Consider the following 24488-nt stretch of genomic DNA (forward strand, 5'->3'; position numbering starts at 1 on the left):
GCCTCTGCCTTCGGCTCAGGTCACGATCTCAGGGTCCTGGGATCGAGCCCCGCGGGCATCAGGCTCTCTGCTCAGTGGGGAGCCTGCTTCTTCCTCGCTCTCTCTGCCTGCCTCTCTGCCTCCTTGTGATCTCTCTCTGTCAAATAAATAAATAAAATCTTAAAACAACAAAAAAAGAAAATACACATGAATGTCATAGTCAGTTTGAGCCATTCTCGGAAGTTACCATAGACTGGGTGACTTCAATACCAGACGTTTATTTGTCGCAGTCCTGGAGTCTGGAAGTCTGAAGTCAGGGTGCTTCCCTGTCTGGGTTCCGGTGAGGGCTCCTTTCTAAATTGCTGAAAGTCCACTTTTTATATCCTCACCTGGTGGAAAGAGGGCAAGCTAGCTCTCTGGCCTCCTCTTACAGGGGCATAATCCTGTTCGTGAATGTTCTCATGACCTAATACCTTCCAAAACCCCCTCCTTCAGATAGCATCCCAATGTGCGTTAGACTTCAACGTAGGAGTTTTGGAATGAGGACACAAGCATTCAGTCAGTACCAGGCAGTGTGTACTTACGTACCCACTCCCTCGCCCCCCCTTCTCTTTTCCCTGATGCCCTCCCTTCTCTTTCCCTCTTTCTGTCATTTATATGACTTGTGCATGTGCACAACCCCACACCCATCTAAGTAGGTATACATGTGTTACATAAATGTATTCTTTGGCTTAGTGGAAAGAGTTAGAAGTCTGGCATTTAGTTATAACTGTACGTATATTTATTAGTAATGTGACCTTAGGTATGTTGCTTTACTATAAGCTTAAGTGAAGTGGCAATAGTGTGTATTCTGTACTGTTTTATAAAGTTTTTGTGAGAATAATTCATCCTCTATAATGTTTCAGTACCCAAATTCTTCTACCTAGTTTGTTATAAAGAAATAAAAAAAGAGTTCTATATTATAGTATAAAACCAAAGAAATGGTTTATGGATAAACAAAAACCATCAAGAATAAGCAATCCCTTTGTTTATATCAGATAGCTATAAATATGACAAGAAAGTAGAATTTGGGGTCTCATTCTCTTCATTGAAATAAATGAGATGTCTGGTATTACAGTCCAGCAAGTGGGACACCAGTAGGGTGTGTTTTTAATGTTACTAAGACCATTCTTTTTCTTTGTGGTTTTGTATTTTGCTTTTTCCTGTGAAAGACCTAAGTAAGGTTATATGAAGTACTTGTTTGTATTCTTTTTCCATTCTTTTGTAGTTTTCCTTTATCACACTAGTATTTCATATTTTAAATTTATTGTGTAGGGTGATATGAAGCTGAGATCTAATTTTATTTTTTCATATATTTAACCAGTAGAATCAGTTCCATTGTTTTAAATTTTAATTCCAGTATAGTTAAAATACATTGTTATATATGTTTCAGAAATGCAGTATAGTGATTCAACAATTCCATACAGTACTCAGTGCTCCTCACGACAAATGTACTTAGTCCCCTCCCCCACCCATCTTTCCTCTTGTTCTTTATAGTCTGTTTTTCAGTTTGTCTCTTTTTCTTTGTTTCGTTAGAATTAGTTCCATTTATTCACTTGTCTATCCCTTCCTTATTGATTATAAGTGTTAAATTGATTTCATGCAAAATTCTTAAAATGTATTATGGTCTGATTTCCAAATTTTTCTCTTTATTTTCATTTGTCATTCTCTCCTTATATTAATAATTTATTATTTTCTTCTAAAATTTATTGATCATTCTTCTAGCTGAGCTTTGAAGGCACTTTGATATTGGAATTGCCTTAAAGTTATAGTAAGTTTGGGTAGGGTAGACATCAAACGTTGAAGTTTTTCAAAAATATACGACTGTGTTTATCAAAGTCTCTTTGTTTCCCTCATTAGAGCTTTATAATTTTTTATTGTTGATTTCTTGTTATTTTTAGTTTATGTCTTTGTGTCATTATTCTTAGGTTGTTTATATGTTGTATTATGGTTGGGATCTTTTTCTCATTTTTAACATGAGTACTTATTTGGTAAAGAGAAGCTAATGATATTTGTATTTTTTTTTATTGTAAAAAAATGTCAGAATTTTTGCTATTTTAACCATTTTTAAATGCACTGTACATTCATGTTAACTATATGCACACTGTTGTGCAGCAGATCTCTGGAAGGTTTTCATCTTGTAGAACTGAAATTGCACCCTCATTGAATGACTTCTGTGTCTTCTCCCCCCGGGCCCTTGGCAGCCACTGTTCTTTCTGTTACCGTTGAGTGTGATTACTAGTTGCATTTCTTGTGTAATAACTCTTCTTCCTAAACTTAAAAACAAATCTGTTATAATACTTTCTTACTTGACTTCAAGAGGGGCAAGTCTATAACCTTCTGAATCGCTTGGGATGCTTCTGGGTAACAGAAACCCCTGTTCAGACTGACAGCAGTTCTCACCTCACAGTGAACAGGGAGCTCAGAGGGGAGAAGGGACCAAGCTCAGCAGGTTCATCTGTTGGTGCCACATTGTCTTAGCCTCCCTTTCTTCTCTCTGCGGCTCTTCCGTAAGACCATGCGGGATAGCTGTAGAAGTTCCAGGAGCAAATCTAGATAAGGTTCTGAGGTTTATGTCTGTCTCTAAGTGAGGACACCCTTCCCAGCTATTCCCCAGCCAGTTACCTCACAGAAGTAAAACTCCTGCCCATTCCTAAGGCAGTCACTGCAAAGGGAATTGGATTATCGTGACTGCCTTGAACTGATTTTCTGATATGAAGCAGATGTTGAGTCATCTAGTGGCCACCACATTTTCCAGTTGCTCCATGCCTTCCCCTCGGCGAGAGCTTCAGTACAGGTTCGTGTTTAAGAGCAAAGGCCTCTGTGCCAGGGACTTGGATTTGCCCTGGTTCTGCCAGTCCCCAGCTATTATCTTAGTATCAGTTATTTAATTTATTTTGAATTGCATTTCCTCATCTATAATGTGGAGATAATAGTAGTTCTTAGAGAGTTTTTGTAAATGTCCAGTGACCTATAAAATACCCAATATGCCCATTTAATTGTAGCTGTCCTTGCCAATTTTCTTTTTTAGAATTCCTAATGACAAAGATTCTATTTCAAGGATAATGGCCATGGTGCATGCTTGTTTTATTTTTAACTAACTGAAATGCATTGAGTGTTTCAGTATCAAGATACATTAGCAATTTTTTTTCCTGTATTAAGGATGTGTTCTTCCATTCCATTTTGAATAAGAGAGGGTAGCAGAGTTGCGCAGCGTAAGCGTGCTGGGCCCATTTTGAATAAGAGAGTCATACACAGCTATTAAGAATAATCACATTTCTTTGAACATCATCTATTGATTATTGTGAGAGTTGAGTTAGAAAATTTAGATGATTTAGCAGGGAACAAGATGTTTTAAAAAAATCCTACCCACACTGAGCTTACATTTAAGCAGACGATAGATAGACAAAACAGGTCAGTAAGCTGTGTGTTATGAGAATGATAATGATGATAAATATTTTGGTGATAAAACAGAGAAGGGCTATAGATTATGCTGGAGGTGCATGGTGGGGTAGTTGGAGGTTTAATTTGGATCCCAGGGAAGTGGATGGTAGGAAAGTTTAGCAGGATGAGAAGATGAACTTTAGAGTAGAGATCTAGTGGAGGAAGGGAGCTAGTCACATGAAAATCTGGTAGAAGAACCTTCCTGTTAGTAGAGGAAGCAAATGCAAAGCCGCACAGGTTGGGGTGTCTGGCTGGCTCAGTTGGTAGAGCGCGCGGCTCTTGATCTTCGAGTTAGAAGTTCAAGCCCCACATTAGGTGTAGAGATTACTTAAAAATAAAGTCTTTGAAAAAACTCAAACAAAAAAAGAATCTCAAAGGCCCCTGAGGTCCAAGTATGCCCCCCTTGTCTGACAAATAGCAAGGAGGCCGAAGTAATGAGAGGAGTTAGTAGGCTGCAGTAGTAGCTCTGGTGTTGGTTTGGGTCGACTGTGGGAAGGACTTGGGTTTTCAGTGAGTGAAATGTTGAGGCCTTGCTGAGTCTTGAGCCGTACGTAGGAACTTGTACCGTATGCAGTAACAAGAGCATTGTGGCTGCGTGTTGTACATGATTCAGAGGGGGATAGAGGGGAAGCTGGGAAACTGGTTAGGCCTAGAGGTCCTTGGCCTGAGCCCTGGGACACCCCACAATAACAGGTCAGGAAGGTGAGGCAGATCCAGCGAGGGAGGCTAAGAAGGGACAGCGGAGAAGAGAGGCGGGTAAGGAGTCTGGGGTGAAGTTCAGAGTGCCAAGTGCAGAAAGGGTTCAAAAGGCAGAAGCGTTCAACTGAAATACGGCATAGTTGAAGAATGACTGCTGACCGTTGAATTTAACAACGTGGAGGTCATAGGGGACCTTGACGACAAGCGCAGTGTTTGAGAATGTTGTGTGGCAAGTGGTGGTTCAGGGTAGATGTGAAGGGGGTTCGAGAACAAGTGAGAGGAGAGAAAGTTGGAGAGTGTAAGTTCCAGCAACTTCGAAAGGATTTGCCTTTTTAAAATAGACGTACTTGTAATGTCTTATTTTGATTTTACAGAAAATGGGCCATTCTGCTTGGAAGGATGTTGGTTGTCAACATTTCTCCGAATTAAATGGTTTTTGAAAATAGTGGTTTTCAAAGACTCTACAACATTAGTAGCTTGGAAAACATGAGCCTAGAATAGGAAACCTTGTTCTTACAAAATTGATAAACCCAGAGAATTAGTTTCAATTAGGGAATGTGGTGTATTAGGGTCCCTGCTGTGCAGAGTGAGATTGTGTACCCCACATGTCTTAAAAACACTTCAGATGTGTACCAGGAGTTCTGTCTGGCTTATTTTATTTATGGCAGTCCCTCTCTTCAGTCAGTTTGGCTAGGAAAATTATATCATCTTTGTTTCTTTTGGCTCCTTCACGGGCACTGAAATGTCGGTGCTTGGCATGTGCAGCGGAACCAGCACTGAATGAGGCGGCCGGACTCAGGATTCTGGTCCCAGCCCCGCTCCCCAGTTTACAGGTGGCACAAATCTCCATACAAATGCTTCAACTCTTGACTCCAGTTTCCTCCTCTGAGAAGTGGCGGTGCTGGATTGAATGACTCCCGACATCCCCCTACCCCTTGCCAGCACTGATCTAAGTGAATTACATGAGGTCAGACAAGACCCTTTGACTCTCTGGTTTCTACTTCAAGCTTCTAGTACCTCTCTTGAGATTTCAGCAGAGGTGAAAGACTCAGGAAAAGGAATTCCTTCACTGTGGCCAATGATAACACTGATGAAAAGACTTTAGTCTGACAGGTTTTAAAACATGTTATGTCCGATTTTGGGGAGATTACTCTGGGCGTGTGGAGTCAGTGTTTCCCTACCCCTGGGAGCTGATCCCCCGGAGAATGTTTCAGGGGCATGAACGGGGCTGCAGAGCCTGCCCTGGGTTTCACTGTTCACCAGAGTAGTGTAATGGAAAGGTATGTTCACCGACTCAAACTCGTATTTTCTTTCCTTCTCTGGCTTCCTGATTAAATAGAGAATTTTGTAATGATTTTTACCTAACACATGCAATTATCTTTTTTTTTTCCTCTTCCTTCCTTTCCGGGTTGTGGCTTTATAATTAACTCACCTATTATTAAGTTTTCAGTTAGATAATCAAGGTTTGAGGTTTTAAAATACCACAAGCATTGAAAGATAGCTGGGGAAAGAAGCAGAATAAACAGCCCTGTGAAAATAGTTGCCAGGGAGAAGCAATATTGCTGTACAGTAGTGGTTGGTTCCTTTACTTAAATGTCTCTGTGGAAAAGGACACAGCAGACTGTTAACACACTTATACTATCTCTGACAATAAAGGACAACTTTATACATACTTGTTTCATATATCCCCTCAGGTAAGCTGCTTCCATGGCCATGGAGTCCTCCTAACTGACTGTGTAATTAAACCAGCAGTACTTTGCATGTATGCGCGCACACTCACACAGTGATAGTATGCTTTTGGAAGGGACCGGCTTTCATTTGAGCTAATCAGTCTCCCAAAAGCAACAAAAGGAGAAAATGTTAATTCAGTCATTAGCCTTTAAGCTTGCTTACCTTTTACTATCTGCCTCTGTTATGCTCTTTTTAGTTACTTAACATGAGTACGTCCTGGATGATTTGGACATCTATGTGAGGTGGAGCACATAATACTAAGTGGCTAAGATGTCTTATTCATGCATTTTTTTGCTAAATATTACATTTAAAAATATTTTTCCTTTGATTCCACTATAACAGCTGAACGGAAGACAGAATCGCCTCATTATTGCGGGAGAATTTCTCTGTTCCCTGCAATGATTCCAGAAGCTCTCGCACACTTCATCAGGGTTATTGTAATTCTCTGGCTGCAGGATATTTGGCAGCTGTTGCACCCCACTGGCAAATCCTATTCAGACTTCGTTTCCATTCACCACTGCCATTGGAGAATTGATTTCTCTCTCCTCTACTCTAACCTTTCCCAATTCATTTTGGATTGTTCAATGTGAAACATTTTAATTTCATATCATACAACTATTCAGCTCACAATCCCTTTTTTAACCTGTCACCAGGGTAACAGCATAGCATGCTTTCTTTAGGCAATCAAGTTTTTATTTCACATGCTTAATGTTGCATTAAATGTTTGCATTTTGTTTAACCCCCCTTAAATACTTTGAACTCCAGATATGTTTTGTAGGATAATAAAATCCTTGATTTTTGAATTGAAACTAAGTCAACACCATCACTACATTCATAGTAAAATGTCAGATGATTAATTTACATAATTCAGAGATGATTAGTAGAAATCAAAGTTATTCGATCTGTGTAAGGCAATTTTCTGTAGGTAATGGAGGAATATTTGTGTATATTTGTGTTTAGCCTTGTTCCAAAAGAAGATTTAAAGGGGGTTTAGATTTGTCAGAGAAGTTTAAAAGGGCAGTGGAATTGGTGCAAATAGAAAAATACATCTTTTGAAGATAAGACAATTTTTCAGTATAATGCTCTTTTCTGTGTGTGTGTGTGTGTGTGTACGCGCACTCGCGTATGTGCGTGTGCGTGCTTAGGTATATATACTATAATGATCTGTGTATTTGATGATGGATGAGGGGATCCACCAGAATGAGATTAAGAGTTCTAGGAGATTGATTTTGACATTATATTGATCACCAGCCATTTATACATTGACATATTACAGGCACACCTCAGAGATACTGTGAGTTTGGTTCTAGAAGACCACAATAATGTATATCTCACAGTAAAGCCAGTTTTTGGTTTCCCAGCACATATAAAAGTTATGTTTACACTATACTATAGTCAGTTGTGCAAAGCATTGTGTCTAAAGAAACTATTTACACACCATACTTTAAATTACTTTGCCAAATAAATGCTCACCATTGTATGAGCTTTCAGTGAGCTGTATCATCACTGACCACAGATAACTGTTTCAGATCTAATAAGGAAAAAGTTTGAAATATTGTAGTTATTACCAAAATGTGAAAGAGACACAAAACAAGCAAATGGGAAAGTGGTGTTGATAGACTTGCTTGAAGCAGGGTTGTGACAAACCTTCAACTTTTTTTTTTTTTTTAAGTGCAGTATCTGTGAAGTATAATAAAGCAGAGCACAATAAAATGAGGTGTGCCTGTACTTCCTTTTCTTTAAAGGAAATAATCTAATAATGATAGGTTAGTAGAGATGAAAATGAATGTTTAGATCTTGATTCTTTGAACTGAATACACTACTTTCCATCTTTGTTCGAAATAACAGTTTCTGTGAAATTTGTTCTCTGAGTAAATTTTATGAAATTTGGAATATTCCAAGGAATACAAAGAAGTGTGTCAGAAAACAGAGATTAGTAATCCATGTTGTTTGAAAGCACTATTAATTTTAAAAAAATTACCATAGTAGGTCTCTAAGTATCCTAATGTTCACTTATATAATCACTAAAGTTCTTACATTAATCTCTAAGGGAAACATGGAATTAAGACGCCCATTTAAAAAAATTATGATTCAGAACTCTTTGGAATTTTTGACCTCTCACCGTGTGTCAGACTGATTTCATACCTTGAGTGCTCATGTGTAATGAATGGCTCTGAATCTAGGTAACATTGGTCTAAATGATCAGTGTCCTGATCTCCCTCACAAAGGTCACTTTCTTTTGGTAAAACAAATTCTTGAATATATATTTTAACGATAATAACTTTTTGTCTTGAGAATTAGAGTTAATAGATTATTCCAAAAGTAACAAAGAACACTCCTTGTAATAAGTTGCTTGGGCTTGGAGTAATAACAATTCCTGCCCTTTAGGAAGCTTAAAATGGAAGGGGATAGGCAGACACTAAACAGAAAGTTGTCAGTTCTGAAGACTGCTAGAGGAGAAGTGCAGCTTGTCCTCGTGAGGGAGAGGAATCTCATTTTCAGGTTAGCCACATTATGTCAGTGTCCAGTTTTCAATAAAATGTCATAAGACATGCAAAGAAATTTGGGAGTTTGTTCCTTTTATAGGTTAAAAAATCAATAGAAACTATGGAGGAGGGAGCCCAAATGTTGTGCTTTATTATGCAATAACCTAAAATAACCTGTTAAAAATATATTGAGAGGACCAAAGGAAACGAGATACAAAGAATTAAAGAACAGAATAACAGCCATGTCTCACTAAATAGAAAATATTGATAGAAATTCAAGAGATGAAAGTACAGTGTCTACAAGAAAAAAAGTACACCAGAGAGGACTCAACAATAGGTTTAAGCTGGCAAAAGAAACCATCAGAAATTTTGAAAATGTTAAGTGAGATTATCTAGTGTAAAGAATAGATGGAAGAAGAGTAGAGCTTCAGAGACTCATGGGACACCATGACATGTACCAGCATGCATACGGAGTCCCAGAAGGCCTGGAGAACAACGATAAAGGGGTGGAAAGAATATTTAAAGAAATCATAGCCAGGGGTACCTGGCTGGCTCAGTAGGTAGAGCATGTGACCCTTGATCTCAGGGTCATGAGTTTGAGCTCCAATTTGGATGTAGAACTTACTTACAGAAAGAACAAAACACATTCCAAATTTCAATTAATGAAAAACATTAATTTATATATTCAAGAAGCTTGGTAAACTGGGAGAAGCTCAAAAAGATCTCTGTCTATACATATCATTGGTCGAATTGTCATAAACCAAACAGAAGCTTAAAAGCAGCAAGAGAAGAAAAGACTTATGCTGTGAACGGGACATTCACAATAGGATTAGGAGTTAACATCTCATCTAACATCTCATAAGAAACCATGGAGTCCTAAAGAGAATAGGATGGTATATATAAAGTGCTGAAGAAAAACAAAAAAACAGAATGCCACCAAAGCATTTTATATCCAGAAAAACTATCGTATAAAAATGAGGGACATTCCCAGGTAAATAACACCCAGGTAAACAACACCCAAGAGGAATCTGTTGCTAGCAGACCTCCTCAATAAGACCTGCTCAACAAGAAATAAGAAATGGAGTTCTTCAGGGTGAAATGAAAGAACACTAAACAGAAACTAAAATACACATGAAGTAGTAAAGTGGTTAAAAATTACTACATCAGGAAACACAAAAGACTGTGGAAATGTATTTTTACTTTGTACATCTTTTTTCTTCTGATTTAAAAGATAACTGCATAATGGAGTAGTTATAATTCTAAGTTGATAGGGCACAATATATACAAATGAAACTTGTATGGCAATAGGACAGATGAGGGTAGAGGAAACAAGATATATTGGAACAGATTTCCTGTATGATACTGCAGTTGAGTTAACATTAGTCCAAACTGTGTTTAAATTAAGGAAGGTACTAATTGTAATCCCTAGCGTAACCACTAAGAAAATAGCTTTCAAAACTAGTAGATGAGGGGCCGCCTGGGTAAGTGTCTGCCTTCAGCTTAGGTCACGATCCCCAGGGTCCTAGGATTGAACCCCACATTGGGCTTCCTGCTCAGTGGGGAGCCTGCTTCTCCCTCTTCCACTCCTCCTGCTTTTGTGCTCTCTTTCTCAGTGTCAAATGAATGTTTTTTTGTTTTTGTTTTTTGTTTTTTTAGGTAGTAAATGAAACATCAAGGGAATTTAAAGGGTACACTAGAAAAATACCTATTTAAACAAAAGAAAGCAGTAATGGAGGAATCGAAGAACAGAAAACAGATGATATAAGAGCAAAAATAAAAATGAGTGATACAAATCCCACTTGAGTATATTAAATGTAAATGGATTAAGCATGTCAATCAAGGGCAGATATTGGCAGAATGGATTAAAAAACAAGATCACATTATATGCTTTCTATAATAGACGTACTTTATTATTATTTTTTAAGTTTTCCATCCATTTATTTAGTTTCCATCATGGTAAGTGTACTCTTTACTCCCCATTTCCCCACTCCCTCCCTCCTGGTAAACCAACAATAGTTAAGAGTCTTTCATTGGTTTGTCTCTGTTTTTCCCTTTGCTCATTATGATGTTTTGTTTCTTAAATTCCACATATGACTGAAATCATATGGTGTTTGTCTTTCTCTGACTTCACTTAGCATTATACTCTCTAGTGCCATCCATGTTGTTGAAAATGGCCAGATAAAAAAACAAGATCAAACTGAATGCTTTCTAGAATAGACTTTAGATACAAAGATTTAATCAATAGGTTGAAAATAAGAGAATAGGGTTATCAGACATATTTACAATACTAATTTTGTTACTACTAATGCTAATATCAGACCAAAATAATTTTTTTAAAAGATTTCACCTATTTATTTGACAGACAGAGATCATAAGTAGGCAGAGAGGCAGGCAGAGGGAGAGGGGGAAGCAGGCTCCCCGCTGAGCAGAAAGCCTGATGTGAGGCTTGATCCCAGGACCCTGAGATCATGACCTGAGCTGAAGGCAAAGGAAGGCGCCTGATGACAAAATAATTTTTAAAAGATTTTATTTATTCATTTGCCAGAGCACAGCAGGGGGAGAAGAGGAAGAAGCAGTGCCCCCACCCGCTGTCCACTGAGTGGGGCGCCTGTTGTCTGGCTTGATTCCAGAACCCTGGGATCATGACCTGAGCCAAAGGCAGACATGCAACTGACTGAGCTACCCATGTGCCCCAGACAAAACAGTTTTAAGACAAAAATCGTTATTGGAGACAAAGAGGGAGAATTTATAATGACACACGTGTCCATCAGAAAGCTATAAAAGTGATGAACTAACTTATGTACAGTAACACAATTGTAGACTGTTGTACCTCATTTTCAGTAATGAATATAGAACAATTGGACAAGATAACAAGGAAGAGGAATATTTGAAAAACACAAACCAAATAGATGCAGTACATTATCTATAAATCAATCCATGCAGTAGCAGCAGAATATCCAACTTTTAGGCAATTCAGAAATATGTGGAAATTAACCTAAGTAATCAATGGGTTAAAGGAGAAATTACAAGAGAAATTAGATTATATTTTGGAACGAATGAGAACAAAAGCATAGTAATCAAAATCTTTGGGATCCATTGAAAGTAGTGTTTGGGAGGAAACTCAGAGCTATAAGCATATTTTAAGAAAGAAGAAAGACACCAATCACTTCGTCTGCTATTACAGGAAAATAGGAAAAGAGCAGACTAAACCCAGAGCAAGCAGAGAGAAGGAAATATTAAAAATTCAAATGAAAATAAATGAAGTAGAGAATAGAAAAACAATAAAGGAAATTAGTGAAAACAGAATTTGGTTCTGGGGCAGATCAACAGAAATGGAAACCTTTAGGTAGACCGCCCAAGAGAAAAAGTTCATTACCAGTTCAAACTGGTAATGAAAGAGTAGGTATGCATATGGACCTTATAGAAATTAAAAAGATTATAAGCTAATAACTTGAACAGTTGTATGCCAACAAATGAGATAACTTATAAAATGAAGAAATTTCTGGAAAGATGGAAGCTGTAGACATGGAATCAAGAGGAAATAGATAATCTGCGTAGACGTGAAAGAGACTGAATCAGTCATCCCAAAACTTCCCAGAAAGAAGAGCCTGGGACTAGAAGGCTTCACTAGTGAATTCATTGAGGTAGTTAGAAGAGAGTTCATGCCAATTCCTTACAGACTTACCCAAAAATAGAAACGGGAAAAATTTGCAACTCATTCTATGAGAGCAATATTACCACACTAAAATCAAATAAAGATGTTCTGCGAAAAGGAAACTAGAGACCAAAATCCCTCATAAATGTTAATGCAATAGTCCTCCACCAAATACAAACAAATGGAAGCCGGGGATACATAAAATGATTATCCACTGTAGCCAGGTGAGCTTTGTCTTAGGAATACATAGTTGGTTTAACATCCCAAAATCAATCAATGTAATAAACCATATTAATAAAGGACAGAAATCACAGGATTATCTCAAATGCAGAAAAAAATTTGACAAAATCCAACAGCCTTTCTTGATAAAAACCACTCAAATGATTAGGAATAGAAGGGAACTTCCTCATCCTGACAAAGGCCATTTCTGAAAAACCAACAGCTGGCATTATATTTAATGGATATGACTGACTCTTTTCTCCCTAAGATGAGGGATAAGACAAGGATGTTAAATTTTTTCAGCATTGTATTGGAGTTCCTAGGCCACTTTGGCAAGAAAGATAAAAAGTGTTAAGATGGGGAAGAAGCAAAACTATTTCCAAATGACACGATCTTGTATGTAGGAAGTCTTAAGGAATTTACAAAAAGATCTCTCCTGTCCCCCAATTAAAACAGGGAATAGTTTATTTAAACCCATCAGAGCAATGGACAGCTTGGGTCTGTAGCAAGCATTGTGTTTTATAGCATAGGTCAGTAACTGTATGTGAAAATAGACATGGCTACATACATGTTAACTGATCAGAGCACAACTTCTCAATGTTCAGGATAGAATAAACTTCCCTGTTAAAGCGGCACCTTTGTGCCATTTTTAACTTGAGTATTCCTCTCCTCTTTCATGCTCTCCTTCAACAGAAGCCACACCAACCTCCTCATAATCCTTCTCAAGGGCAGCCGTGTCCTCACGGGCCCCCGAAAATGCTCCTTCCTTCATGCCCTCCCCCACATACTGGTGAACAGAGGCACACGAGGCATACATCAGGTCAGACTTGTGGTCCAGGCGAGCCCAGGCCTCAGCGACGGCTGTGGTGTTCCTCATCGTGCACACAGCTCGCTGGACTTTGGCTAGGTCTCCACCAGGTGCCACATTGGGAGGCTGGTGATTAATGCCCACTTTGAAGCCAGTGTATTAATCCATACATTGGATGTACACTTGGTCTTGATGGTGGCAAGGGCAGCAGTGACATCTTTGGGAACCATGTCGCTGCAGTACAATAGGCAGTAAGCCATGTCTTTACCATGGCGAGGGTCACATTTTGCTGGCTGACTGGCTGGCTGGCTCAAGCGTGTATTGGTGATCTCTGCTACAGAAAGTTGTTCATGGTAGGCTTGCTGAGCAAAGGTGACAGGGACACAGGTAACTAGAGGGAATTGGATGCGCGGATGGGGCCCCAGGCTGCTCTGGAATTCTGTTCGATCAGCATTCAGGGCTTCAGCTGTGAGGGATGCAGCGATGGCGGATAGTTGGACCTGGTAACATGTTGAGGTGAGGGTAGCTTGGACATCCAGTACTGATAGGTCAGAGATGGGCTCGTTGTCTACCATGAAGGTACGGTCGGAGTGCTCCGGGGTGGTGTGGGAAGTGAGGATGGTGCTGTGGGGCTCCACTACAGTTGTGGGAACAGGCGGAGGCAGCGGCGGGGGCTTGGGTGGCACGTCTGGGTAAACGGAGAGCTCCAGCCGGGACTTACTGCCGACATCGACTGAGAGATGTTCCATCAGAAGGCAGATGAACCGGAACCAGTTCCCCCTCCAGAGCTGTGGAAACGCAGGAAGCCTTGAAGACCTGCACACTGGCCAGCCCGTTTCTGAATTTGGTCTAAGACAAGGTCAGTGATGATCTCGCCAGTGGTGTAGTGCCCTCTGGCATAGTTAGTGGCAGCGTCTTCCATGCCTGTGGTGAGCAGGTCAGGATAGAGGAGCTGGAGGTGGGTGCCGGGGCAAACTTCATCATTGACTGGTTTCCAGGGCTACAGAAACAACTCTGGGTGCATGCTTGCTAGCACCCTTCTCCCTGAAGAAGGTGTTCTCCTCCCCCAGTGGTCTTGTCACTTGGCATCTGGCCATTGGGCTGAACACTGTGTTTTTGGCAATAGAACTCCCAGCAGGTGTTGCCCATCTGGACCCCAGCCTGGCCGACATGGATGGAGTTGCTTTCACGCCTGGTTGCTGCTTTGCAGCTGACGAGCAGATGGCGGAGAGAAAGAAGAAAGGTGGTTGCTTCTTACAGTGCGACTCTTAGGTGGTCTATAGGAGAGAACCTCAGGAATGCACAAAAATCTATTAGAACTAATGACTTTTGCAAGGTAGCAAGATACAGGAATGATCAGTGAATATCAGTTTTATTTTTATACGGTACCAGTGTACAGACTGAAAAAGCAATTGACAAAACAATTTTATTTACGATAGCACCAAAGAAAATATAATACTTAAGCTTAAATTTTTAAAATAGAAGTAAAAGACTTGTGTGCTGAAAACCGGGGAACAATTGTTGATAGAAATTAAAGACAACTAAAATGAATAAGCTTCCCACATTCAGGGATCAGAAGACCTAAGAGGGTAATACTCTGCAACAGGATGCACAGATTTTGTGCAGTCCCTCTCACAATCTCAGCTGTATGTTTTGCAGAAATGGTCATCTGATTACAGCATTTGTGTGAGAGTGCAAGGGACTCAGCATAGCCAAAATAGTCTTGGAAAAGAACAAAACCAGGGAACTTCTTCCTGATCATGAACTTTGTTACAAAGCTGTGGTGATCAAGACGGTGTTGTACTGGCATAAGGATAGATGTGTTGATCAATGGAACAGAATGGAAGATCCAAACAGTTAAACTATGGTCAGATGATTTCAACTGTCAATGAAGACAGCTTAGAGTATTTACATATACTCTTGAATCCTGCTGGGGCAACTGGGTATCTTCATGCAAAAGATCAAAGTTGGTCCCCTCCCTACACCACACACAAAAATGAACCTAAAAAGAAAAAAAATCACAGTTGTAAGAGCTTTGTTAACTTTCAGTTAGATGATGATTTCTTACGTAAGATGTCAGACGCACAAGAAACGAAAGGGAAAAAAACATAAGGTGCTTTATTTTTTTTTTTTTTAAGATTTTATTTATTTATTTGACAGAGAGAAATCACAAGTAGGCAGAGAGGCAGGCAGAGAGAGAGAGAGAGAGAGAGGGAAGCAGGCTCCCTGCTGAGCAGAGAGCCCGACGCGGGACTCGATCCCAGGACCCTGAGATCACGACCTGAGCCGAAGGCAGCAGCTTAACCCACTGAGCCACCCAGGTGCCCCATAAGGTGCTTTAAAGGGCACCATTAAGAAAGTGAAAAAACAACTAACAGAATAGGAGAAAATACTTGAAAAAACTTGGAAATCATGTATTTGTTGTGAGGAGACTTTTGTCTAGAATATGTAAAGAACTCTTACAACTCAATAATAAAAAGAGCCCAATTTAAGAAAGGGCAAGCGATATGAATAGAAATTTTTCCAAAGACGATACACAAATTACCCACAAACCCATGAAAACAGGCTCAGCATTATTGTCCTCAGGAAAATGTAAATCCAAACCACAGTTAGCTACTGCTTTACACCTACGAGGGTGAGTGTGGTAAGAAAGATGGATAATATCGAAGTGTTGGTGAGGACGGGGAGGAATCAGAACCCTCGTACATTGCTGGTAGGAATTTGATTAATTGATGCAAAGCCAGAAATAATTTGGCAGTTTCTCAAAATATATGACACTGCTCCCTGACCCAGCTCTTCTTCCAGGGTTATACCCATGGGAAATGAAATCCTATGACCACACAAATGTTGTATATAAATATTCATACTCACATTCTTCATAATGAGTGAACAGAAACAACCCTAAGTAGAATGGGGTGTCTTTATAGAATGGAATATTTTTCGGTGACAAAAAATAACATATTGACACTTCCTACAGCGTAGATGAAATTTGAAAACATTATGCTAAACGAAGGCATTGTAACAGACTGTAGATTCTCTGATTGCACTTATATGAAATATCTAGAATAAGCAAAGCTATAGAAGTAGAAGGTACATTAGTAGTGGTGTAGGGATGGACGTTGGGGGAGGGGAACATGGAACATGTTTTAAAGCTGCCGGGGGTGATAGGTGCACAGCTCTGGATATACTAAGCACTGTTGAATTATGAAGTTTGGAAGGGTTAAATTTATGGTGTGTGAATTTTATGTCAGTAAAGCTGCTTAATATTTTAAAACCTTACTGTATTTTGTATCCAAGAACTTGTTTTCCTATAGCATAAAATAAGTTTTAATTTTAGGAATTAAAATGAGATGATGTATCTTCTAACAGGATGGAGTCTTCTTTAAGATTATTTCTTCTCGGGGCGCTTGGGTGGCTCAGTGGGTTAAAGCCTCTGCCTTCGGCTCAAGTCATGATCCCAGGGTCCTGGGATTGAGCCCCATATCGGGCTTTTTGCTCTGCAGGGGGCCTGCTTCCTCCTCTCTCTCTGTCTGCCTGGGCCTACTTATGATCTCTGTCAAATTAATAAATAAGATCTTTAAAAAATTATTAATTCTCATTAAGTGTTTATATGACTGCTCTCATTTAGTTACATGAATAAATTTTAAAAGTGTAGATGTCAGGTGTTCCTGGGCCACTACCTGATGGTGGAAATGGTATGAATATGTGACCCAGTATTCTTCCATTCCTTATCTCCTCCTCTGCCTTTGGAGATCAGTGATATAAAGTTAATATAAGCCTAATCGGCCTGGAGAGGTTCCAGTTTCTGTAATGGTGGTATGGCTTATTTCTAACTTACCCTCCTCCTGATAGCAGTTATACGCTCTGGAGATCTATGGCTATTTGAAGGCTCTGGATAACAACTGAAACCAGTCAGAATTCGGATGGACTTTGAGCCTGTGTAGAAGGGAGCCACACTGGAGCTCGACCTGTGCATGGCGCCTCTCCTGAGGTGGTCACCGTTGAACATGTGTATCTGAGCATGGCCAGAACTCAGGAGTTAACCACAGTCTTACTGACTTGACTCTGGAAGAATGATGCTCAGAATTGTAAGAACTGCTGAAAATTGAGCAGGGATATCATGCAAAACGAGAGCAACAGAGTGAGGAGTTCCGTATCTGAATTTTGCTTCCCTTCCAATGGATGGCTGATTCCTGAATTGTGCATAAAAACTTCAAGAATCCTAGCACATGAATGCTGCTGGAATGCAGAATGAACCGAGCTGAAATTTCACTTGCTGCCCACCAAGGAGATGGTAATGTTTGGAGTTTGAGCCTCACCAAATTTGAGGGGCTTGTAAATGCCTTGAGTTTTCCATGAAAACCCCAGAGGGACCGTGTCTTAGGGGAAACTATGTTTCTGCAATAAAGACTTTTAGTGACTTCTGAATTTGGACTTTTAATTCCCTGAGAGCAAAACAAATTAGACATCCTAGCAGAGCGCGAAGCTGAGTCTCCATGACTTCAGAGTGATCAGCTGGTAATTTAACTGCCTACTGTAATGAGAATCGGTACTTCCCAGGAGAAGATAACAGAAAAATACAGTGTCTACAACATTTCCACAGTCTGGGATCCAAAAAACAATTCACTGGACATACAGTTCAAGCATGAAAGTTGGCCAATGGTCAAGTGAAAAATCATTCAGTAGAAACCAACTGTGAGACCACTAAGATGTGCATCACAGATAGAACTTTAGCAGAGTAATTAAAATTATTGTCAGATATTAAAGATCAAAATGAGGGAGTTGATAGGGCATATAAGCATAGATCTGGGAACTAACAAATAACCAGCTAGAAATTCTAGATCTAAAATGGTACTATCTCTGCAATGGAAAACTTGTAGGTAAAGCTGAAAGCTGTTGGCGTTGACAGAAGGAAGAGTTGGTAAACTTAGAAGAGAGACTCCACAGGCTGAAGAGAAAAAGTACTTATTTTGCAAGTCTCTGTGACCTAAGTTGATAGGATTAGGAAGCCTAACTAATACCTATTTAGACATACAGAAGAAAGAGAAGACACAAAATGGGGGAAAAAATCTGAAAAATACTGCGTTATCTCCTTAGGTTGGAAACAGGACAGAGTTGGATTTTTTACTTTTATTCACCATGATGATACTAGAGATCCTGGCCAGTATGATAGGAAATAAAAAAAAAAGTCATGGAGATCAGAAACGGAGAAGTAAAGTCATTCCTCTTCTCAGAGGAATTGTGTTTACATAGAAACCCCTAAGGAATCTGTGAAAGTTACTGGAATAAATTTAGCGGGGTTGCACGATAAGAAGTCAAATATAAATTGTGTTCCGATAACCTAGCAACACTGAAAAAGTGACTACTAACAGTTTTATTTAATACAGCATGAACAACTTAGGCAAATACTTTAACAAATTAAATTCTAGATGGTCACTTGTCTGAGTACTAAGGCTTGGAAAAATAATGAGGCCTAAGGATTGGGGAAAGGAAGCTTTCCTGGACAACTTAAGATGTTACCTAAGAAAACTCTGAAGGAATCTATGATACACCACAAAGAAAACTAAAACAAAAATAGGTATAATTCTAGCAGAAGAGATCCAAGACTGCCACACTTGGTCCAGAGAAATTAAAAATGTAAAATAGATAAGACCTATTATTTTCATAGGATAAAATACTGTTAAGACGTCAGCTCTCCCTCCATGAATGAAGAGATTCAGAGCAAGCCCAAACATAATCCCCTTAGGGCTGCTTTGGGGAGGATAGAGAAGAAACTGCCTGTGGCATTTGAAATTTGTATGTAAATGGCAAGGTATCTAGAATAGCTAATATTGTCTTACTGATGGACAAAGCTACAGAACTTGGTCTACAGATTTTCTTGAAACAACTAGATGAACCTACCTCTTCCTTTTTCCCATCACACAAGAAGATGATGAATCACAAGTCTACATAAAAAAACTTCTAAAGGAAAATATGAATATATTTTCTGGGCCTTGATATAGTCAAAACAGTTCTTAGCAAGGACATAAAAGCACTGAATATAAAAGGGAAAATTCATATGTTTTTACAACTATTAAAATTTTCCATTAACAGCAGAGATTGATGTTTGTTAGACTAAAATCCTAAACACTGACAATACCAAATGCTTGTGAGAACCATGGAAACTCTCATTCATTGCTAAAGGGAATGCAAATGCTACAGCCGTTTCGGAATACAGTTGAGCAGTTTTTTATAAAACTAAACTTCCTTTCACCATATGATCGGGTGGTTGTACTCCTTAGTACTTAGCCAAAAGAATTGAAAATGTTTCTGCACCAAAAGCTGCCTGTGAATGTTTATAGTAGCTTTACTAATCATTGCCAAAACTGAGTAGTAACCAAGACATCTCCTTCAATTAAGTGAATAGTAAACCATGGTACATCCAGGCAATGGACTTTAATTCAGCAACGAAACGAAGAACTGTCAGCCATCAAGCCACAGAAAGACCTGGAGAAACCGTAAATGCCTAATGCTAAGTGAGAGAGGCCAGTCTGGAGGTTCCATTCTGGCTCTACAACATTCTGGAAAAGGCAGAATGTTGGAGACAGTAAAGATCAGTGGCTGCCAGTGATCCGGGGGATGGAGGAAGGGTTAAGTAGGTAGAGCATAGGGAATTTATAAGATAAAACTACTCTATGTGACATCTTAATGGTGGAGACATGTCACTATACATTTGTTGATACCTGTAGAACGTATAGCCCAGAGAGTGAGTCCTAATGTAAACTGTGAAAACTGCAGTAAATACTAACGGATCAACGTTGGCTCATCAGTTTTAAGAAATGTACCATAACAGTACAGAATGTCAATAATAGGGATCCTGTACCCAGGGTGGGGTGAGGGAGGGTGGATATAGGAACTCTACTTCCTGCTCAATTTTCTGGAAAACCTACAACTGCTCTTAAAAAAAAAAATTCAAGACCATTAATTAAAAAAGAAGAAATCAACAAAAACTGCTGAAGGTAAGATATTTTTAAGAACATTTATAAACCATAGAGGGGGAGAAAGTATTCACAACACATAAATCTGACAGAAGCTTTCTAAAAAGGAATTTCCACAAATCAGACCAATATCTTAATAAAAAATGGGCAAATTTTTTAATACAAGTGACCAGAGACAAATATTGAGGTCCCCAGTGTTATTTGTCGTAATGGAAATGGTCATTAAACTGTAATGAGCTATAATCTGAGCCACTGTCCTGGCTGGAAGTAGAAACCAACACGAAACGGCAAGATTATGTGGCCAGCTCCATTGCCGGGGATGGTACTAATATGTTTTAAGACCTTGTAACACAGGATGGCAGTTTTTGTAAAATTAAACATATGTTTACCCTCATATGTCCACTCCTAAGAGTTTTTACCCACAAGGAATCAAGACATCTGTCTTCAAAAAAGGCTCGTACAAAGAATGATTACAGCAGTTTTGTTCTTAAGAACCCCAAACTGGAAACCCACGTGCGCATCAGCAGAAGGACGAACTAGTTTTGGAATGCTTGTGAGACAGAGTACTACTCAGCGATAAAAAAAGAATGAACTGTTCAATATTCATGAACCTCAGAAGCATTCCATGAGGAGAAGAAAAGCCACACATAAGAGTGCCTGGTTTTGGTGTCTCTTTACATGAAACCTTAGTCTAATAAGATGCAGTGAAACTACTGGGGGAAAGGGGCAGATTTCCCGGAAGGATAATGATGAACTTACAGTTTTGAATTTCACTGTATATAAATTGTGTATTAATATATTTCAAAAAAAATAACAAGTTGGAGTAATAGAGGATTTCAGACATTGTATCAGGTTATAACGATTCATGGTAATAAATGACTTAGCGTTCATTTCCATGCACTAGTCTGTTACATGTTTTATCTTATTTAATGAAATGTGGATAAAGTGTTCTTACCACTTTGGCCTCACTGATCAGGAAAGACACGAAGGAGGCTGAGTAACTTGGAAGGTCACGTGGAGTCTGTGGTCAGCCCAGTCACAGGGCTTGCAGGGGTGGTGGTTAAACTCCATCGCCTTTCTTGACTAGTCATGCCCAGCGTTTAAATTGAGAACCTGAACCCTTTATTGGTGGCAGAAGAAATAAGATTTGCATAATATTAAATTCTCTAAGATTATAAGTAATATTAGTATTCATTTCCTGATCCAGGTATCATGTGTGGTGGTGTCACTTGTAATGCTAATGATATCAAAGTCGGGGGTGTGCCGTCACGCTTTCTAGGCAGTGTTTTGTGATATACACTCTTCTACACAGCCTCCTGTCTTTGAATGTACACATTTTAAATTGCATATAGGCAGGATTCTGTTCCTCTACTATGACAACTTTAGCTTTGAAGAGGTTCTCTGAAAATGCTGCTTTTATCTTTCTTCTGCAGTGATGAACTTGAATGTTGGAATGTTGTAAGTTCTCACATAATACGGCTTAGATTTTTGTTTGCTTTGGCAGTAGACCTCTGTTTAAAATTCCTTTAATCTGTTCATTCCATGCTTTTTATATTCATTTTGATAGCTGATGGCTCTGTGGCGAATTTTATATGAATTTATCGAACTAATAAAACTTGTATTTGTACATTCTTCTTCCATCCCAGTTGCTAAAAGTGAGTTTTTCAGCAAATTGCTGAATTTTTGCCTTTAGATTTTTTTTTTTTTCTCTCCTGGAGGAAATAAACAATTCATATGCTGAATCTAAAGTTTCATTAAAATTGCTTATGCCCCGTCTCAGGCATTTTAAGTGGGCCATCTGTCTAAACATCTCTCTCTTTTTTTTTCTGATCATTTCCTCGACTTATTCATGAACCATGGGAGGGCTCCTTTGTAGTCTCTATGTGACTGCTTCTATCTACCCCCACTGAATACATCTATGTGCTTGCATAGCGTAGCTTTTCACCGTGCTGGCAATTCTCTGAACTCGGTTCAGATGAATGGCCCACTTTTCTGAAGGCCTTTTTCTTCCTGCAAAGATTTGTATGCAGAAGCTGACCTCTGTGGCCATGGAATGCAGCGTTATTATTCTTGATCATTTTACAGACCACCCACTGTTAAAGTTATGATCAGGGATTGCTTAATGATTCTTTGACCACTAACATTGTTTTAACTCAGTATCTCACTCTTAAATAGGTAATGACACCATTAAAAACCAGCTTTTCTGAGTGTCTCCTAATACGATTTCGAGATGCTGATGGTCCTTGATAACCAAAGATGCTGTGAGTGATGTTTACATAAAATCTGCCCTAAAACTTGATGTGTAGTAGCAATGTAGGTGGGTTAGTAGCATTTACACTTTTTTTTTGAGTAAGTAACATTTGTGATAATCAGCTGGCCGTTTTTGCTATAAAATACAGAAAAATGTAGTTTTATTGAACATACTCTTTCTGGTTGGCTGATGGTAATCCGAGTGGACAGGTCTGGGTAAGAGCTGTTGTTTGACTTGCTTTGTGAGTTGCTGTTTATGTGAATTCCCTTTTCCTGGATTTTGAGGGTTTCGTTTGTTTTTGGAAGTCGTAACTTCAATGATAATCAGCTTTGCAAGTAACTTATAAGCTGCATAGATGGAATTTGTGATCACATGGCAGCCTCTTTCGGCGTGTAGTTCAGCAAAGAAGCTGTTTTCTGTGTACTGTTACTCATGAGTTGTATGAAACTTCAGGACTTTTTCTCTCCCTGCCCAGAGAGTTTGTAAAAATCTTGGAGACTACTTTGGATTTAATGGATAACTTAACTCTTCTCTAAAATTTAAGATATCACTGTAAAATGTAACAGGTACCATTAGAAGCGTGTTTGTGCTGGTGGGATTGATACCAGTGATTCAGGGTGATCGTCACTACTGTGGTTGCCTGGGATTTGCAGAAGTAGAGCACACGGCCTCTCAGGTTGGCATGTGTGACCAGCTTTATTCATAGTTTATTGTAGTCTGTTTCTGCCCGGAGCTTACGGACCCGTATACTGAATAGACATGCCAACCCCATCCCTTGTATTTTAAAACCAAACAAAACAACTTCCAAACTTAGGCGGAGCCAGAAGGGATCTTACCCAGTTGTGTCTGTGGGAGAGTGAGCTTCTAAGGAGAGTCCAAAGGTGACCATTTTTCTCTTGTATCTCGTGGGCCTGCTTCGCCTCTTTCCCACAACCTCCTAACACGTCACCTAAAAAGATATGGTTTGAAAAGTGCCGCTGCAGGAGCTGCGTGCCCCAAAGAAGTAATAGTTTTTCTGTCACCTCCCCAGCGCTGCGCCAGCTGTATTTCACAGGTGTGGACATTACGGTTCCAAAGGACTCAGGGAGGCCCGGCTGCATTGTTAGTAAGAGAAGGGGCTGAGATGAAACCTCAGGATTTCAACTCAAAAGAGCCTATGCTCTTTGCACAAGGTCCCTCTTGGGGTAGGTTAGAACATATATGAAACAGATGTGGATCAAAATAAGACAATGGAAAAATAAATAGTTAGGTTCTGAAGGGTGGCAACTCTACCTCGCCACCATCTGCGGGATTGTTTTCTGTGGGAAAATGCAGTCTGGCTTCCAACAGGATGTTAGGATGAACTCCCCAGCTCCGCGGGAAACAGAGGCTTGTTGCATAGCTAAAAAGAGTCTCCAGGTTTACTGGCAAGAGTTACCTCCTCCAGGCCACTGAGTTGTGAAAAATACTAAGCATGTAATATAGGTTAAGCAGAGGGGAGATGACTGAGGTTTGTACTATGATCAGTGCCTGTAGTTAGGGACCAGTTTAGGAGAGAGATGATGGCCCTGAAAAATCTGTTAGTTTGTGGATCAGAAGGAATCCAGGGTTACCATGAAGGGCTTTCAGTTCTGGGGCTGGGGGAGGGGCGATGAGTGTTGGAACTAATCAAAGTAATAGAAGTTACCATTTATGTTCACTGCTTAATGTGGTCCTCAGCACATCAGTCTGATGCAGATGCTGTCATATGTCTGGTTTGATATATAAGGAGACTGAGCCAACGGTTAGCTTAAGGTCAAGACTAATTAATGTCGGGGCTGGGTTCTTTATCTGCTGCCTCAAGTCACTGGAGCCTGAGTGTGTGACCGCTGTGTTAGTTCTCTTGCTTGTTTTGGCTTGATCTGTGAAGTACTTTAAGGGTTTGGAGCAATCAGATATACAAGTCAGCATAATCCGAAATAAAACATATAAAGAGTGGAACCTTAATTAAACAGGAAGCTTGATTGGTAGGTAGGTTGGTTAAGATTTAACCCAATGTGAAGTAGAAAAGCATGGAACAATCCGGAGCAGGAGAGTTACATAATTATTTTGATAGGAAAGATTTTAGAGAGCAGTGTGGCCAGTAATACTAGCTGTCAGGTTGTTTCTGTTGTGACGTACCCCTGAACAGGTCGGGTGTTCTCCCCATCTGAAGGTAAACAGAGGGAAAGCTAGTGAGGTG

The 24488-nt window shown here is 39.5% G+C and overlaps 1 protein-coding gene and 1 pseudogene across 3 annotated transcripts in view; one reads left to right on the plus strand and one right to left on the minus strand.

Annotated features, from left to right (window-relative positions):
• The window catches only part of PCCA (propionyl-CoA carboxylase subunit alpha), a 403241-nt gene that overhangs the window by 232720 nt on the left and 146033 nt on the right, over positions 1–24488 (plus strand). The window lies entirely within an intron of this gene.
• Positions 12626–23352, minus strand: LOC309848914 (tubulin alpha chain, testis-specific pseudogene; annotated as a pseudogene). Its single transcript has 3 exons — positions 23125–23352; positions 22462–22711; positions 12626–14310 (listed from the first exon to the last, which is right to left on the minus strand). The product of its transcript is annotated as a tubulin alpha chain, testis-specific pseudogene (transcript).

This window comes from Mustela nivalis, assembly GCF_964662115.1.
Source record: "Mustela nivalis genome assembly, chromosome: 15".
Classification (NCBI taxonomy): domain Eukaryota; kingdom Metazoa; phylum Chordata; class Mammalia; order Carnivora; family Mustelidae; genus Mustela; species Mustela nivalis.